This window comes from Alexandromys fortis, unplaced genomic scaffold, assembly GCF_014885135.2.
Source record: "Alexandromys fortis isolate MF-2015 unplaced genomic scaffold, M_Fortis_MF-2015_v1.1 scaffold_118, whole genome shotgun sequence".
Lineage (NCBI taxonomy): Eukaryota > Metazoa > Chordata > Mammalia > Rodentia > Cricetidae > Alexandromys > Alexandromys fortis.
In genome coordinates, this window is record NW_026068010.1 from 5,353,162 (window position 1) to 5,372,262 (window position 19,101).

The following is a 19,101-nucleotide window of genomic DNA, read 5'->3' on the forward strand; positions in this document are numbered from 1 at the left end:
CTTTGCTGTGAATGAGTCTCTGGGTGTATCTTTTCAGTGTAGAAGCAGGGACTGTCCCGTTGAGCTGGAACTCCTCAGCACCCAAACATGGACTACCGTCCAGATGGAACTCCTCAGGACCGCTCTGGGTGGGTTGTGGATGCAAGCCTGATGTCTCTCCTGGTGCGGGGTTCGGATCTCCTTGCTGCTTGGGTGACTTGTAATCAAAGGACCTACCTAGCTCGCTGCAGGCAGGCTAGCGGGGACAAAGGAGCTAGCACCCTCCCGTTTGCCCTGCCGATTTGGATTCGGTCTTAGAGCCCGAACAGGCTGGGCTGGGAGATGTTATGTGGTCAAAGAGGGAAGGGAGTCAGACGGAGGGGGCGGGGAGGGTTGTGGATGCAAGCTGGGTGGGATAGGAAGAGAGAGGAAGTATCGGGCAGAGTAGCCCCTGAGGATGACCAGGAAGTGTGAGTATGCAGTTTTGGTGCATAAAATATGCTTATGAATGAGACTGTGGAAGTTATAGTTACAGTTCCCTATCTCCTACGATCCTGAAGTCTGGGATTAGTTTATCCATCACTGGTATGCAGGCCAATCCCCTGCAGCCGTGGTGCTGGTAAGAAGTGAGAGTACTCATGAATAGCAGCAGCCAGGGATCAGTGGGGATGAGCCAAGATGAAGGACGGTTGGACCCAAAGCCCATTGCGTGTGACTTCTCAAGAGAGACACCCTTATTTACCACCTTTGGAGTGTCACATACCCCAGCTTCTAGGACATATCCCTCCACCATGAACGTGATGGTGCCTGCTCAAATTGCCTATGATGTGACCTCAACTCAAACAGTGACTCTGAGGGACCGCCGGTATCTGAGAGGTGTGTGCTCACCTACAGTCATCTGATTATCCTGCCATGTCCAGTCCTGCTTCTTATTGAAAATGAGGTGAGGTTATAAACCAGGCGAGTGCCTAACTGACCAATTGATACCTCCACTCAGTTCTGGAATCCGGCAGTTGGCACATCACACAGAAGCCAGTGTAGAGTGGCAGCCCCATCCCATCCCTTCTGCACCTCCCAGGGTTGACCCAGTGCTCAACAGTAGACTCCAAACTGTTCCCAGTGTCACAACCTGTGGGACCTAACCTGTGGCAGCTGCCGTGCCGGTTCTGTAAATCTTGAGACAAACCATGTCTGCTTCACTGGGACCGTGATTCGCAGCCAAATTTTTCAGTGATTTCCAGGAAATGGAATATATATGTCAGGAACCTGCTATACATCATGGAGATTCTATAACCTAACATTTCTTTTGTTATTCACAGGTTCCGTAGCTCTCTGAATAGTCCCTGCTTTTTGAAGATTGCATCATCTTGAATTCCAGCTCTACCGCAGAGGCCAGCCATTGCAGGAAGGTTTATTTCTTCAGTGCATACGTCCTGCTGTTAGGACTGGAGCCTTTCTTGACTCTGTCCTCTACAGACACTGAAGTCAGTTTACTACAACACTGAACAAGTCACTTCTTAACCAGTGGTACATGCAATTCCAGTCACACCATCGCCATAGGCATAATATTTGATTTGCCAATTCTAGGTGGCCGTCTCACCAGTGCCCCCTTGGCACATTTGCACGCCCCTCACACTGATTTCCTTCTGAAACTGTGAACTCCTGGAAGGTAGATTGGTGTCTATGCCATGTGTTGGTCTCCATCTCTAAAACATAGTAGGCACTGAATTCTGTGATTTAGGGACCTGTTGGTGTTTGTTGACGGAGTACCATTCTATTGAAGAGGTTTTTGTTCCGCCCGGTCCTGCAGCCATAAAGTCCCAAAGAATCAGGCATGAACCAGGCTTTCAGTGTCTGTCGTTAGGCAGTGCCCACAAGACAGCTTGGGGAGAAAAGGGGGTTCCCATGTATTTGTTCATAACATCTGAATCAACCATGGAAATCACCAGGAAGGCAAACACTACAGACAGATCCTCCTTTGGATCACAGTCTGCTGTCCCCAGGCAAAGGCCGGTAGGAAATAGGTCTGCTAGGATGGTAAAATAATGTCCTTATATTGATCTCAATACCCCTTGTTAAGTGAGAATGTCTACCAAAAATATATGGTACCTCTTAGAGCTCAGACGAATAGCGTAAATGAAATTTTCTATCATGAGAAAATACCTTAGCAATTGAAACTTTGCCAGACACCCTCAAATGATACATGTTTACTTAGTGGTACTAACGTGGCAAATCGACTCCTTTCTTTAATCTTAATTTTTTTTTTTTTGGTTTGATTTTTGAGTCAGGGTTTCTCTGTGTAGACCTATCTGTCCTGGAATTCACTCTGTAGATCAGGCTAGCCTCAAACTCACAGAGATCTGCTTGCATTTGCCTCCTGAGTTCTGAGATTAAAGGCGTGTGTCACCACCACCAGGCTCATTTTAAATTTTATTTTGGAGTCTTCCATATGCTTTCCAGTATAAAATCCAGGAAGAATGTAAGATCAGGCTGAGTCTAAGCCTGGCATATGCTGGCGATATGTCCTTTCACAGTGCAGGCTGAGGCTGAGCGACGCTGGAGTTGCATGGGCCAATGGGTGCAAAGGCAAGTGACTGTCACAGTTGCTGCCGTCGAAGGACATAGCCTTACGCTCACACAGCTCTCCACAGCAGGCTCCAAAAGCTGCTCTGCAGATCCAATCACGTCTCCACAGAGCAGAGCGAGTGAACAGCCACTAGAGGAGACATCGGGTTCAGAAGAATGGACCCAGCCGGCTTCTTAAATAAAATATCCCAGTTCTTTGGCAAGAAATTAGAAAAGCAATTTGTCTTTTCTTCATGTAATTTGCTGTCTGACCACTCCCACTCCCTCTTCAGCTACCCAAACCAGATTCTTTATCCATGTTTTAAAGAGATATGCTTTAATAATATCTCTTATAGATGTAAATATCACCATTTTTAAGTTTCAGCACATTAATAAGGTTATTTATCCATTCTCACTAATTTTCAAAATTTTCTCATCCGGAAAGGAAACCCCATGTCCATTAACTGTCAGCCTCACCCATCGCTCCATTCAGGCCCTGGTCGCCACTCATATACTTGCTGTCTACAGCCATTTGTGTATGTTCTCTGAAGAAATTCTCAGCACAGTCTTCTGTCACTTTGTTAGATTATTTGTGCTTTTGTTGTTGAATTTTGGAGTTCTTTACATTGCTATAACATGCTTATACGTATAACATGTAATTGATAAATATATTTATATATACTATATATTGATATATAAAAACAATTTGCTATTTTTCCTTGTTATCTTTACTATTCTTGAAAATTTCCTTTGAAACACAAAATATTTCAATTCTGATAAATTCCAAGTTTAGTATTTTTTTTTTTTGAACTTTTGTCAATTTTAGCATCATAGCTAGGAAATCATTGCGTGGCACAACCCTCCTTCTAAAGATTATATGCTTTTACTTCTAACTTTTATTCTATGATTGATTAATGATTTATTGATTAATGGCTCACTGATTAACACAGAACACAAACTACACCCATTGTTTCACTGTTCTCCGTGTCTGAGTCACAGTTTACCAGGTGGGATCTTCAGACACACTTGTCTGCTCACGTCCCGAGGCTCTGTTGAATGGTGTGAAATCACTTCTTCCACAGAGCTTTCTCTACTCTCAGTTCCATGGCAGAGAAAGCCACAAGTGCAAATCCCAACTGTGTGCTTGACGCTCTCCACAACATGCTTTTTCCAACACAGCATTTCTCTATCTATTTATTTGCTCCCGATTTCAGGAAAGGAGAAATGATATTCAGGCATCACCACTGCCGCCGATTACGTTCTAGCCCATGGTAGCTTTAAGGATTTCTGGTAACTGAAGCACGGAGTTATAAAATCGAGTTGCTCAATCTAATATTTCTGTGTCGGTATAACAAATAAAAGGACTAGGAATGCCACCAATGGAAACGTACCTACATATTCAAGGCATAAATTTGTTTTGCACGAATTACCTGGAAAATCGCCTGTGCTTCCTTCCCGATCCTTTGCTTCAGCAAGCAATGGTCTTGCTACTGAATTCCTTCCTCTCTGTGATGGTTTCCTATTGAAAATGAGGACTGTTATTTATTTTCTTATCTCAACAGGCTGAGTGTGTAGGAAATGGGAGGCTGAACTGGGCAGGGAGAGTGTGCAGAGAGCCCAGAGCGTCAGTGATACAGATTTTCAGAGTTGTGGTGTACATGGTCTGACAAAATAAGACATTAGCATTTTTAAGCACAAAAAAGAAAAGACCTAAAATAAAAAAATAAGACCCCCACAACTTTGAGAACACTAAGCACAGAGAAGGGGTTTTCCACTTTACCTGTGAGGACAGTCTGGGAGGAAGCAGTTGGAACTCTATATGATCTCCTTCGTGTGCCTCTTGAAAACTGGTCACTCATTGTCTTGTCCCTAAGGGGAGGCTTTACAGAAGTGCTTGAAAACTCACGTTTTTCAGAAAGAAATTCCTTAGTCTCGCCTGTGAAAATGAGCCTATATCCATTTCACAGAAAGAAAATGTATGTATATTTAGCTAATCTCTAAGCAAGGTACTGGTGTCAAATGACCCACTTTAGGTCTGCCTTGGTAAAAGAAGCTCTGAGAGTCGGCTATGCAGGTTTCTTCAGGTCTCTGAATCTTCATCAGAGAATCTTCCTCTTACTGTATAGATGGCAACAGCACGTTCTGCATTGGGTGTCGGGCAAGTAACACCGCTGAAAATTGGTTGCCATGCAGAGTGAGAGACAGCACAGTGCTCAGCCATAAATGTGACATCTAAATCTCCCCAGGGCTCAGGGCTCTTCAAGGGACATTTATAAGAGCCAAAGGCAGTGGGTCCCTGCAAGGAAAGTGTTCTCTGGATGTGGCAGGACAGTTGCACACACAAACCTACAACAACTGTAACAGCAAACACAAGACCCACGCAAGCTCAAGACAGGTAGAAATCTCAGCATGGGGTGGGGGGAATCCACAAAACCCCTCTCTTAGCTGAGGAGCAACTGGGGATTGATAGCGCTGGGAGAGGGAGGGGCAGATTTCCTTACTGGTGTAACCTCTGGTGTGTCAGTCACACTCCAGGGCAGTTCATACCCAGGAGTAGTTGGGCAACACAGATTGGACTAGGTGGTTTTAAAAGAGAGAGGGAGAGAGAGAGAGAGAGAGAGAGAGAGAGAGAGAGAGAGAGAGAGGAGATGAAGTTAAGGAGAGGTAGAAGTGGCCGATGTTGAGAGAAGAGTGGTGAATTTGATCAATTATGTCATGTGAAATTCTCAGAATTAATAAAAATGTTATTTAGAAGAGAAAGCAAAAAATAGGAGGTGCATAGCAGGAAGCAGGGTCTGATAATTCTGTGACCTTTTGTTACATCATAGAAAGCTTCCTAGGTTGTGTACACTAAGCCTTAAAGTCTCTCAAAATCCTCAGCGGGTAAACAATTGTGAATGCCGCTGTCTATTCTGACACAGGGCAGTCAAAGGAGCAACGAAAGGAAAGCATTGCAATGAGTGAGTTTTTCAAGGTTCCCCAAGATTCCATAGTGCAAGAGCGTGTGCAGAAAGCAGGGGGGGTTGTTGTCATTTCCCAGCCTTAAAAGTGAGTGAGCTTGTGTTTTGTGTGTCGTTCCTCCTTCTCTATTGTTTAACATTTTACACATGCATACAGTGTATTTTGAGCAAATTCACTCCCCCTTCCCTCCCAGAAAATTCTTCCCCCACTGCCCCAACTTCCTGTGCTTTTTTTTTTTTTTTTTTTTTTTTAATCCACTGAGTCTGCTTTGTGGTGCCTGCGTGCACATAGGTGTAGGAACATCTCCTGGAGCACAGCTAGCCTCTTGCATTCTTTATTCCTGTAGAAAAGGAGATACTCCCTCCCCCACATAGCAGGACCTCAGATGAGGTGGGACTCTGTGCCTCCTTTCCCCATCCATGCTGAGACTTGATTGGCTTAAACTTGCACAAGCCTTGTGCATGTTATCACAACTGCTGTGAGTTCGTATGTGCAACTGCCCTATGGTGTGTGAGAAACACTACTTCATTGTCTCCATCCACTGTCTCTGGCTCTTACAATCTTTCTAACCCACTTCCCTCATGCCCCACCCCCAAACCTCCCTCCCACCCCCAAACCTCCCTCCCACCCCCAGCTTCTGCAATGAGCCCTAAGCCTTGGGAGGACAGGTGATATATGAATGTCCTGTTTAGGCCTGGCTGAGTGACCTTGTTTTGAAAAGGACAGCTCCTACAGGCAAGCATGGTGATTTAGATTTGCTCGTGTTCCCAACTGCTGAGAACTTCCTAGTATTTAAGTTCATATTTTCTGTTTCAAAACATCAAGTTCCGTTGGTTTAGTCAATATTTATTCAGCATTTATCTTGTTTAATGTCACAGTAACTCTTTTATTTGGCTTTACTTTTATTTGGGGGGGGGGGGAAGCCCGTCACCCTTGGGTGCCACAGTTTCTTTTCTCGGCTGCTTCTTTCTTTGTTTAAGAATACTGGAGTACAAGAGGTTGTGTCTCGCTACCCTTTCGGCCCTGGCTGCCCTTATTTTCTGTTATCCAAGGAACAAACCATCAAAAATTAATGCTAAGATGACAGATATCTCAGCGATTCAAGTCAGTAGCAGCAATAATAAATTTTCCGTGGACTTTATACATTTGTAAGTGTGAATTATTCATGAGGTGCCATTTGGGGTAAAAGTCAGCTCAATGACAAATTTGAGCCAGCACCAGAACAAATTGCTAAAGGAAGCTGCGAGAGTGTAGCGCTTCAGAATTTAGTTGTGCTCTTCAAAAAATGCCCTCGCTTCTTTAGGCTTGAATTCAAATTCTTCAAGTTTGTAAGTTAACATTTCAGAGCGTACCAATTATCTTTTAAACCGGCATTGATCTTCATGTTGAATTATTAAACCCGGAAGCTACTAGAGATTTGCTGAGAAAGAATGATGTTTTGTACCAGAATTAGTTAACTTTTCTTTCCCATGCCCTAAGCAGGGAGGCAGACAGAAAGCACAAAGCTATTATTACCCACTGAGACTGCCGGGCACACATTCAGCAACTCTCCAGGACAGTGAGCCATATGGGAATGTTTCTTTGGCCACTGGAGCAAAGAGGTGACAGTCACTCCTGCTGTCCTTGAGACACTATCTGCTTGAGAACTCAAATGACCTTGGAAGTAGTGTGGCCAGCAAAGCCTCCAGAACTCTCATTTGTCTCTAAGCTGCAACATCCTGCATAAACCTGGCTTTGACCCAGATACCCAAAGTGAAGGATGCTGGGGAAAGCTGCATTTGAAGATGTGGGGGTGAGCACAGTTGCTCTGAGTTCACGTGCGCAACAGCTCTGCCCTGTCCATTCACCACTCTCTCCCCATCCTCCCGCTCTTGCATTCTTTTCACCCTCTCTTCCACGATGTTCTCGAGTGCTGGGCAGGGGTGGGAGGTTGGATGGGGTGATATAGATGTCCCAACTATGGTTGACCACTGACAATTGATTGTTCTCAGCATTTTGAACTGCTGTGTCCCTGTATTAACAGTAGCCCTGTATCGTGAGGAATAAGGACTTTACCTGACCAAGGTTGGGAGTAGCACAGATCACAGATCTATGGGTATAAACATAAATATTTAGAAAGAAGTTTGATAACATGACTGTTTAACAAAACAACTTGCATAGTTTTGACTGTGTTTATAATACCAGGCCTGAATTCCCTCCTGTGAATCAGGCCTCAAACACAATCAAGAGTGTAGTTGGTTTCCCCGCCAACAGTCTTGCCACTCTTGTACCAGTGTGCATATCTTGCCACACACATGTGCATATGGGCAGCACTAACTGGGCTTAGTGGGCTATAAAATAAAATAGAAGGATAGGAATCTAAAAGAGATGTTTTGGGGAGATTGGGAGGCTGGAAGCAGGAAATAGGTAATGGATGTGACTAAGACAAATGGATAAAAAATTATAAAATCAAGAGAGGATTCAAAGTCATCTTTCTTAATTACATGGTGAGATGGAGGTCAGCCTGGACTGCATAAGACCCTGTCTTAGAAAAACCAACCAAACAAAAATTATAAATATATACATAGGTATTATGTTTTTAAATTATTCATGAAGTGAGCAAGATTTTTATGAAAAAGAAACAAGAGGAAGATGGGGAAGCCACAGCCATTGAAGTCTTGCAAACTGGGACTCCCTTTCTGAGTAGTTCTTGAGGCAACAAATCTTTCCAGATGTCCACAATGAAAATGGTCAGAGATGCAGGAGGAAGGAATTCTGCAGTGAACTGTAGACAACTCTCACTGAGTGGTGAGCACGTTGGGGGGTGGGGCAGAAATGCAAATAATAGAGGAAATGCAAATAGGTGCAAAAGAGGGGACAGTAGAGGCAGCGAGGTACTTTCCTGCCAGGAGCTCCAGTTGAGGAAACACATTCTGGAATACTCGGAGTCACAGTTAGGGAAGGGGAGTGGATTGACACAAGACCTTCTCGGTTGAAGGGAGCACCTGCACTAAAAGCTTCAAATAAGCCGGCATCACACCACCAAAGCCAGCATCACACCACCAAAGCCGGCATCTTTTCCCAGGTCCTTTATTTCAGAGTTTGCATATTATTGATCCAGAAAAAAATGACTTTGAAATACAATTTCTCTAGAGCTCTTGTAACCTGTCACATCACTGAAGGTATTTGTCAGCTGTAGAAGTTCTCTGGTAGAGTTTTTGGGGTCACTTATGTACACTGTCATATCACCTGCAATTAATGAAAGTTTGACTTCTTCCTTTCCAATAGGAATCCCCTTGATTTCCTTTTGTTGCATTATTGCTCTTGCTAGAACTTCAAGTGCTATGTTGAATAGACATGGAGAGAGTGGACAGCCTTGTCTTGTGCCTCATTTAAGTGGAATCACTTTGTGTTTCTCTTCATTTAATTTTGTGGTGGCTGTTGGCTTCCTGTGTATTGCTTTTTATTATAGTTAGATATGTTCCTTATATTCCTGATTTCTCCAAGACCTTTATCATGAAGGGCCATTGGATTTTGTCAAATGCTTTTTCAGCATCTAATAAAATGATTTTTTTCAGTTTATTTGTATGATGGATTACATTGATAGATTTTTGTATGTTGAACCAGCCCTGCATCTCTGGGATGAAGCCGACTTGATCATGGTGGTTGATTTTTTTTTTTATGTGTTCTTGGATTTGGCTTGCCAGTATTTTATTGAGTATTTTTGCATCGATGTTCATGAGTGAGATTGGTCTGTAATTCTCTTTCTTGGTTGAGTCTTTGTGTGGTTTTGCAATAGAGGAGAGGGGACCCAAACTTGACTTGCCCTGTAGTCAGACTGATGAATATCTTAAATATTATCATTAAACCTTTATCCAGCAACTGATGGAAACAGAGGCAGAGACCCACATTGGACACTGGACTGAGCTCCCAAAGTCCAGTTGAAGAGTGGGAAGAATGAGAATATGAGCAAAGAGGTAAAGGCCATGATGGGTAAACCCACTGAAACAGTCTACCTGAGCTAATGGGAGCTCACCAGCTCTAGCTGGACTGGGAAGGAACAAGCATGGGGCCAGACTAGTCTCTCTGAATGTGGTTGACAGTTGTATGGCTCTGGCAGACTGAGGGGCCACTGGCAATGGTACCAGGACTTATCCTTATTGCATGTAATGGCTTTTTGTAAACCTATTCTTTTTGGATGGATACCTTGCTCAGCTTAGATATAGTAGGGAGGTCCTTGGACCTTCCCTAAAGTGATGTGCCTTACCCTCCTTGAGGCTTGGAAGGGGGAGGGGAGGGAGGGTATGTGGAGGGAATGGGAGGAGAGGAGGGAGTGGGAACTTGGATATAATGAAAAAAGACAGTTTGTTTTCTTTTTTTAAATAAATAAATAGCTGGGCGGTGGTGGCGCACCTCTTTATTCCCAGCACTCAGGAGGCAAAGGCAGGTGGATCTCTGTGAGTTCAAGGCCAACCTGGTCTACAAGAGCTAGTTCCAGGACAGGCTCCAAAGCTACAGAGAAACCCTGTCTCAAAAAAAAAATGAAACAAAATAAATAAACTAATTAATTAACAAAAAGAAATAGGATTTCTCAGACTGTCACAGGATGGCCTTTCTAGTAGGACCTTCTGGCCTCTGAAGGCACCAGGCATGCATGGGGCACACATACATACAGGCCGACAAAGCATCTCTATACATCTAATAAAAATAAATAAACCTTTTTAAAAAGTGGCAGGAGGTGGAAACAAGACTTTCATCCGAGAGAATGGTAGAACAGTAGAAGAGAAGATGGCTGTGCTCTCATTGTTAATCATTGCACCATTCTAAGTGAAATCCCAACGGGGCACCTCAAGACACGGAGCAAAATGACTTAAAGAGTACCAGCCCCAGCTCTGTAAGGAGAGGCTGCAGAGGAACAATCGCTCAGACACCACTGGGGGATGTGGAAAGGGCACAGCCCGTGTGGGCAATTGCTCACAGGCTCCTCATGAAATTGAGCACGCCCACGCCAAACCTACTCAGTAGTGCCACCGCTCTACACTTATTCCAGAGATAGAAAAAAACCCAGAACGTTCACATCAACTCGCAGAGGAGAATATCAATGGTATCTTTATTCATAGCATCCCCAAACTGGAAAATTTGCAAATGTCTTTCGGTAAGTGAGGGACTAAAGAAAGCATGCCATACCCACACCATGGAACATTACTGGGCAATAAAAAGGAGACTACAGGCAATGTGGTACTGATATATACAGGGCAGTAGGCAGATGAATGTCCTCATAAAAATATGTATATTCCATTATACAGTTCATGTTTCTTTTTCAAATATAGGTAAAGGAAATGGATGTTAAAATGGGGAGATGATCCTGTATAATCTGGAGAAAGCCAGTCTAATGACAATGAAGGCTTAAAAGAGATTGTTTTCTCTTGCTGGAGTTGTTAGCAGTTGGGACATGAAAAGCCAAAGGCTCCCAAACATTGAGGGGCTGTACCTACTGCTGCTGGAGGTAGGTCACCTTGAGCCTAGGGATGATGCACTCAGAGCCTCACCCAGTGTAAAGATTATTCCACTACTGCAAGACACTGAACCTCACCAAGGGCCCCAGTGAGCTTGGAAGAAGTTTCACCAGCAAAGCCTGTGAAAGGTTGATTTAGGCCTTGAGACATTCTAAGCGGATAGCCCGGTTGAGCTACTCTGTAGCCAGGATAAATCTGTTTATTTCATTTGGCAGGAAAATAATGCATACAGCATCTGGATGGATCCCAAGAGAAGTGTGCCAAGGAGGAAGAAAATGTCTCAAAAGGTTATATACTGAATGATTCCTTTTATATGATGTTCTTCAAATAACAAAATTACACGAACGGAAGGCAGATTAATGGCCGCTGGAGGCTGCGGGGGTTGGGGAGGGGGAGGATTGGCGGCATAATGAATCCCTGTGTTGAGGGAATTATTCTTTCACTTGACTGCAGTGTGGCCTCATAAGTCCACATGTGACAAAACTGCGCACGAGTGAATGTGTCCACACACCTTTGTACATACACATGTTCACAAGTGCTCACCAACGACTGTGGGATTTCAATTTTTCCAATAATTCCAGGCACTTGGGAGGCAGGGTAGATTTTTGCAAGTTCAAGGCCAGCCTGGTCTACATAGCAAGTTCTAAACCAGACTGGTTCAAAACAGTGACTAATTTCATGTTGATCAGAGAGACATCAAGAATGTCCTCATACTGAGAGTTTACAAGACCAGGATCCAGTATTCAAAACTGTTGTAGCTGGAGGTCAAGATATGCAATGAAGAATAGCTGTATTAGGGGCTGGAGAGATGGCTCAGTAGCTAAGAATGCTGCACCCCTGTTTAATACCCAGCTGTCAATGACACACCCGGGAAGAGGGAACCTCAACTGCGGAATTGCCTCCATCACATGGGTCTGTGGGTGGTCTGTGAGGCATTTTCTTGTTGTTTATTAATGTAGAAGGGCCCAGTGCACTGAACACTGCCACTCCAGGACAGGCAGCCCTGGGATATATATATAAGAAAGTGGATTGTGCAAGCCATGGGGAGCAAGCCAGTGAGCAGCAAACCTCTGTTGTCTCCACTGCAATTCTTGCCTCCAGGGTCTTGCTTGAGTTCCTGCCCTGGCTTCTCTGGATGATGGACTCTAAGCTGTAAGATGAAATAAACTCTTTTCTCTCCACGTTGTGTTTGGTTAGAGTGTCTTATCACAGCAACAGAAAACAAACAAAAGCATGGGCTTGTTTTAATATTTATCTAAATACTAACTTTGGCGCATGCATTATTTCATGTATTCAGTCCATTAGGTGGAAACATTGCTCTTTACCTTGTCGAAGAATACATTAATTAGGCCCTCAAATAATGATGTTGGCTTGCAATGCGTGTAGACATTGCAGGTTGTATTTGTAAGAACTACGTATGCAAACCAAGTCTCCTAATCAATTTACTTAGAACATAGCATTGAGGTCACATTACATTAGCAAGGGGAAATGGAAAGTAGATTTAATTAACTTGATAATGTAAAGTAGAGTAAACAAATGCTGCTTCAATTATCTGATTCCTTGAGATGAGACACCAGGGGTGTGAATGACCTGAATTACATTATTGCACTGTTACGAATTCTCCATTGCTAACGTAGACAAACTCTGATGAGGGAGCCAAATTGTCACATGAAAGAATTTTTCTATCAATCCCTTGTCCTGCTCCCTATGTACCTGTCATCTTTCAATCTCCTTGTCCATCATTATGTCTATTTGAGCACAGCATGGCTGAGGAGTCCACACTGGACTGAATCAGGCTGAACAGTTTCACAATTCTTAGAAAGGTTTTATTGTTGCTCGCTTGTTTACGACGGGAATGACTCCAGACTCCCCAGTTTGATAGTTTGGAAAATCTTAGAAAATATTTGATGGTAAATACACAGAACCAACTGTTTGCTGAGAGGCTTGACCATATAATCCTCCCTCAGTACCCCTGAGGGATTGCTTCCAGGACGGTACAGCTGTGAAATTATTTAGATGTCCAAGTCCTTTGTGTAAAGTAGATGCATAGATTCTGTACACACCCTGCTGAACACTTTAAATCACCTCCGGATTGCTTGTGTGTGTGCGAGCACAAGTATGATGTATGTGCATACATGCACGTGTGTGTGTGTGCGCGTGCGCACGTGTGTGTAGAGGTGGGTATGGTTGCCTATGCATGTGCTTGTGAAGGCCAGAGGTCAACATGGGATGTCTTCTTCCACCATCCCTGCTTTACTTTTGTTCTGAGACGGAGTCTCTCCGTGAGTCTGCACTTTGTCATCTTGGCTAGTCTAGTAGGCAAGCTAGCTGGTAAGCATCTGGAACTTTGTCTCTGCTCTCCCAGTACAGGGTGGGTTACAGACTGAGCCACCACGCCCAGATTTCACAAGAGTGCTGGGGATACACTCAGGTCTTCATGCTTACACAGTGAGTGTGCTTACCCACATCATTGCCCAGCTCCCACAGAATAAAATAGAAATGCAATATGTTGCTTAGTGAATAAGGACGAGGGGCTAGCCTGGACATGCCCAGTACAGACGTACAGTTTTGGTCTTTCGAGTATATTAAACCTGCTGTTGGTCGCATCTCCAGAGATGGACCCTTGGGTGCAGAAAGATGACGCACATCCCAGAAGAAATTCTTCTGCATCTGGGAAAATTCCTTTTTATTTCTCAAGGGCTTTTGCATTGGACATTCTACAGCTGCTGGATTTTAATGGGTTTATATATATATATATATATATATATATATATATATATATATATATATATATATATATATATTAGTGAAAGCTATATGGCAGTCCTGAGGCCTGGGTGGGGCTGCCTACTTGTAAATGTATAACTCATTTCCAAATCTGCATTTTCCAAGCAAGCACCTATATGGTTATTTCGTATTTGTATTTTAATAACTAAAGCTTGCCTGAGGATCAGAAAAGTAAACCAGCCACACTGGTCAGCCTTACAGACCAGGCAGGCAGCAATGACACACACCTTTAATCCCAGTAAACACACTATCTTGCCATAGAAACCAGGTGGTACTGGTTTATGTCCTTAATCCCAGAACTAGAGAGGGTTATAAAATGAAAGGAGACAGCTTTCCCTCTTTGTCTCATTCTTACATTTCCTGGAGGCAGGATCACCATTTCCGGACTGAGGTCGAGGTAAGAGCCAGTGGCTGTCTGCTTTGCTTTTCTGGTCTTCAGGTTGAACCCCAATATCTGTCTTTGAGTTTTTATTAATTGTGCTTCAAGCACACTTGTGAGTGAGGTTCTGGGGTGTGTAGTTTGTTGTTGGTGTTCGTTTATTTTTCAAGACAGGGTTTCTCTGTTTAGCTTTGGAGTCTGGCCTGGAACTCGCTTTGTAGACCAGGGTGGCCTCGAACTCACACGCCTCTGCTTCCCCAGTGCTGGGATTAAGGACGTGCTCTACCACCGGCCCGACAGGGATGTGTACTTTTACGGGAGCCCGCCTTCTTGCTTTCCCGTCAGAGTCCAGGCTCTCTTTGCACGGGGCAAGGAGGTGTGAAGGAGACTCCAGCTCCTGACTATGACTTGACACTAGACATGGCTGTTGCAATTCTCTCCTGTCCTCTGCATTCTAAGCAGCTGGAGGAGCATCTGTGTCCCCAACAACTCCCCAGACACTTCAGTCCCCTGCCTCAGAGCCTGGGTATCCCCTCCCTGCAGAACGCTCAAACCCAGAGGGAGTTTCGCTGATGACTAACTAACTTGAAGACTAAATCCTGTCTGCAGACAGGGGAGCAGTCTCCCTCGCATCCTTTACTTCTAGCATATTCTTACGCTCCTATTCTTTAAAACGACTTCCCCAGAACCACCCACATAAGGAAGAGGCACCCCCCCCCCCCCCCCCCCCCCTTAGCTTTTCCTATCTGGCAGAATGACAGCATTATGAACACGGACACACACAAACTTCTGCCTTGGTGTCTTTGGCACGGGCTTAATTAACACTTTACATCAAACCTAAGTAAGGCTGGCCTCGGAGGTCAGGGTGGTGGTTAGTTTAGCATCAATGCAACAGCGCCACCTGCTGGTGCATTTCAGGGACAACGTACCACCAAGAACATACAAGATGGGTTAATGTCAAGATTAAGACAATAAATTAGTGATTCTTGTCTCAGCAATCACCCGGAAAATTGAGTCTGAGTTCCTGACAAGTTTCTAGGGATAAAAAGTAGCAAGCCTGGAGCATTTGGGTACTAGCTGGGAGTGGCCCTGTGGAGTCTTTAGCCTAGACAGCCCTGGTTTAGCAGTATGCTAAGAAGTATGTTAACTTCAGGTTGTAATAAGAGGATTTTCTTCTATTTCTTCAGCATTCATGTAGACAGACCTTAGAGTACATGCCCACAGTGCAAGGGCAATAACGTTGTAAGCCTATGGAAATGAAGGCACGTCATCCTGAATGACTCACGGTCGCTCTGGAGAAATGACCACTTTAGCAGCATGCTTTGGCTGGGACCATTTTTAGAACAAATTTTAGAAGACATTTTGCACTCCAGTTAAGTCATTAGTCATGAAGGGTGCACTACAACTTCAGAGGCAGAGGAAATGTCCAAGTGCCGATCATAAACAGGGTGGGGCAGCCAGAAATGTCCGATGAGGAATGTGCTATTTCATATCAGTGTGAAGAAAACGCTACTCTGTCCTCCAAAGAAAGGCAGTATCAAAGGCTCCAGGCTTCTCGCCTGCTGGGGAATCTCTTGAGTTCGTTTCCTGATCACTGTTCACATATGAACCCATAGAGACAGCGATAGCATGTACAAGACCTGCAGAGAGTCAAATTAGACAAAATCCCAGCCCTGAGAAGAGCAACAAAAAGTCCCGACCCCACCAAGAAGCTACTTACAACTGACACCTTCTGGGAAAGGGAAAAGCAGTTTTCTCTAATGGAGTGTCACTGGGGATATCACCCACGCTCCAGGACAGGCCTCTTGCCTGGGAGTAGTTGGTCAACATAAAATGGACTCCGTGTGTGTGTGTGTGTGTGTGTGTGTGCGTGCGCGCGCGCGCGCGATTTTGTCTTGCATTGGTACTTTGTCTTATTGAATTTTTTAACTGGTTTGTTTTGATTTTCATTTTTGTCGCTTTTCCCATTTTTATTTTATTTTATTTTTTATTTTGCTTCTTTATTTTTAGAAAGTGAGAAAGGGAATGAAGTTTGGTGGGTAGGGAGGTGAGAAGGATCTGGGAGGAATTAGAGGGGAATGAACATGATCAAAATACACTGCATGAAAAAATTAGTAAAACTTAAAAGAAAATGAGTGAGTCTAGTGAGTGCTAGCAAAAACTCCAAATCGCTTGCTATGATACTTAAAGGCCAACATTTTAGAAAAGAGTATTCCTGAAAGATCAAACACAATTTAGTGTCGTGCAAGTTTTCGTAATGCGTACTGGGTTGTGAAGTTTTGAGCTGCGGCTGGAGGCAGACACATGTAGGGCTGGCACCCACATCTGTAAACACAAGCTCAGACCACAATCCCGGGAGGTTTTTACCTGTTGGGTCAACGCGGTAAAACATGAGTCCAGTCCCTGCCCACAGAGAGGCTGGAGCTGTGCAGAGAAACCACAATAAACATGTGGCCGTATCTCAATACGATAAAAACAATGAAAATAAAAACAGTCACAGGCACTTCCACGCGGGAGACGCCACCATTTGTCAAATGCAGCGCAAATATGTCTTCTTTTACAGGCTCTAGTTCACCGTCCAATCCTGGGGACCCTTGGACATCCGTGCCACAAGATCCACCAAAAGGACAGGCCGTCCTCACTCTCAATGTAAATTATTGTGGAAAATGAGTCCCTCATATAAAGTTCTACAGCTTAAAGTGCAGATTTCAAATCGGCCATGGGTCCATGGCAAAGCTCCACGGACCACACACTGAAAATCTTTCTGTGGAAGAATAGGCTTCTTGTTCTCAGAAGAAAGATGGAGAAAGTTCTGGGACACACCCAGCCGCGGTATCAATAATTTCCAAAAGGCTTTCCCGGAAAAATGGTGCCGGCTTGGCGGGCCGAGACGGCGTGAGACAGACTCCACCCTTGATGCCAGCCCTTGGCCCCAAGGATGCATAATGTAACCAACTTACTTCCTGGCGTCCCTTCTGTTAAAAACTTAAGGTCCGGTAGTGCAGGCGCTACAGGACCGGTTCCGTGAGCCAGGAACCAGGCTCGAGACTTAAAATCACACACATATAGACAAACACACAGAGGCAGAGAGACACAGAAACATGGGTCCCTCTTGATACCTGGGTGCCAAGTTTATTGTGCTCAGGGGAAGCTTATATAGGGCTCTGGCCACGCCCCGGCTCTCAGGAGGCTCTTTGAGCTGCAGATCCAGCAGCCTGCCATCAAGGTCTCGTGCTCAGAGCAGCTGCAGGCTGCTCATAGCAGAGAAAAAACAAGTTGTTTTATTAAGAGCAGCTGCAAACAGGAAAAACAAGCGGCTCGCAGGGAATTCAGGGTATGGGGGTCCATAGCCCCCAACAGCTCCCAACACCCTTCCTCTAGTTCACACTCAAATGCCAGCCTTGTCTTTCCAACTTGGTTTGGGTTGGCGCAGCTCACCACTGCCCCAAGCAAAAGCTGGATCCATTAGAGAAGGAGCTTGTCTTGTTTGGATGAAAGGCACAGTGCCAGGCTGAGGTGATCTCATCAATCACCCTCGATTTAAAGAGGTTGACTCCATTAGGGGCCGCGCCTGAAGAGCCCTTTCGGATGAAAGTCAAGCACCATCAGCTGGCCTGTAAGGAGACACTTCCAATCATGCTAACGGGTGCCTTCGCGCCGGGGGAGGCAGGAACTGAAAACAAACAATGAGCAATTGGTAAATGGTGGTGATCTCCATCAGTTTGAACCCAGGCACCTGCTCTGGCTTACAATTGCGGTTGGCGTTGGGGACCTTAGCGCCATTTGAGATGTTGGAACTGATGTTGCTGATTGGGTTCAATTTGACTTCAAGGGCAGCTGAGTTAAATTGTGCTTTTAAAAGTCAAGGCTGTGGAAAGAAGAGTCTCTGGGCATTGGTATATCAGTCTAATGCCTGGGTAAACATTTCTAACGAGGCAAATTGTAGAATGCATTGCCCAGCCATCTACATAACACACTGGCCAATCCTTCTGGCCATCCCAGTCCTCTTCCTCCTGTCCTCCCCAGGGCCTTTGGGATCTGGTGTGTCCCTCTAGCTTTGCTGAACACCCTAGTTTGTTGTATGCTTGACAATTATGCATTCATAGTGTGACATTATTTTGATACAGAACAGTCAACTTTGCCATTTTAGAAATCTCTCTTTTTTAAAAAAAGATTACTTTTATGTGTATGATTATTTTGCTTGCTTGTATGTCTATGTACCACATGCATGCAGTGCTCACAGAGGCAAGAAGAGGGCATCAGATCCCCTGGAATTTTCAAATAGCTGTGAGTCACCATGTGGGTGCTGGAAGTGAAACCTGGGACCTCTGGAAGAGCAGCCAGTGTTTTAACCACTGAGCCAACTCTCCAGCTCCCTCATTTTGCTTTTCAATTAAACCTTTAAAGCAATGTCTACACTAGCACATTAGTCTTAAATTGTGCAATATTACATTGTTTACTCCTTTGGGTTTTGTTCCAGTGAGATTTTTTTTTTTTTTTTGCAAAAGTCAAATCACCACAGTGACACCCTGTAAAACTAAAGTCTTAAAGCTGTAAAGACGTGATAGCTCTCTCTCCCACGGTATTGAAGAGTTAGTGGCAGCCAGGAGAGCATGCCGTTATCAATGGTGAGTGGCAGGAGTACAGCATTTACACACTGTTGTTTCTGCAAGCAGACCTGAGAGCACTTGCGAGTGTTTATAAACCTGTCCCCCACACAGGCATGGGAGAGAGTTTGTCAGTGTAACATGCTTGGGAGTGGGGTCTCTCTACTTGATGAAACACCTCTATCACATTGCCTGTAGGCATGTCTGTGAGGGCATTTGCTTGGCTGTGGATTGACACAGGTGGCTCCAGCCCTCTCTGGGTGGTGTCACTCTTGGGCGGGTGGTCCTAGGAGTTCTAAGAAAGGGAACTGCATGTGAACCTGAAAGT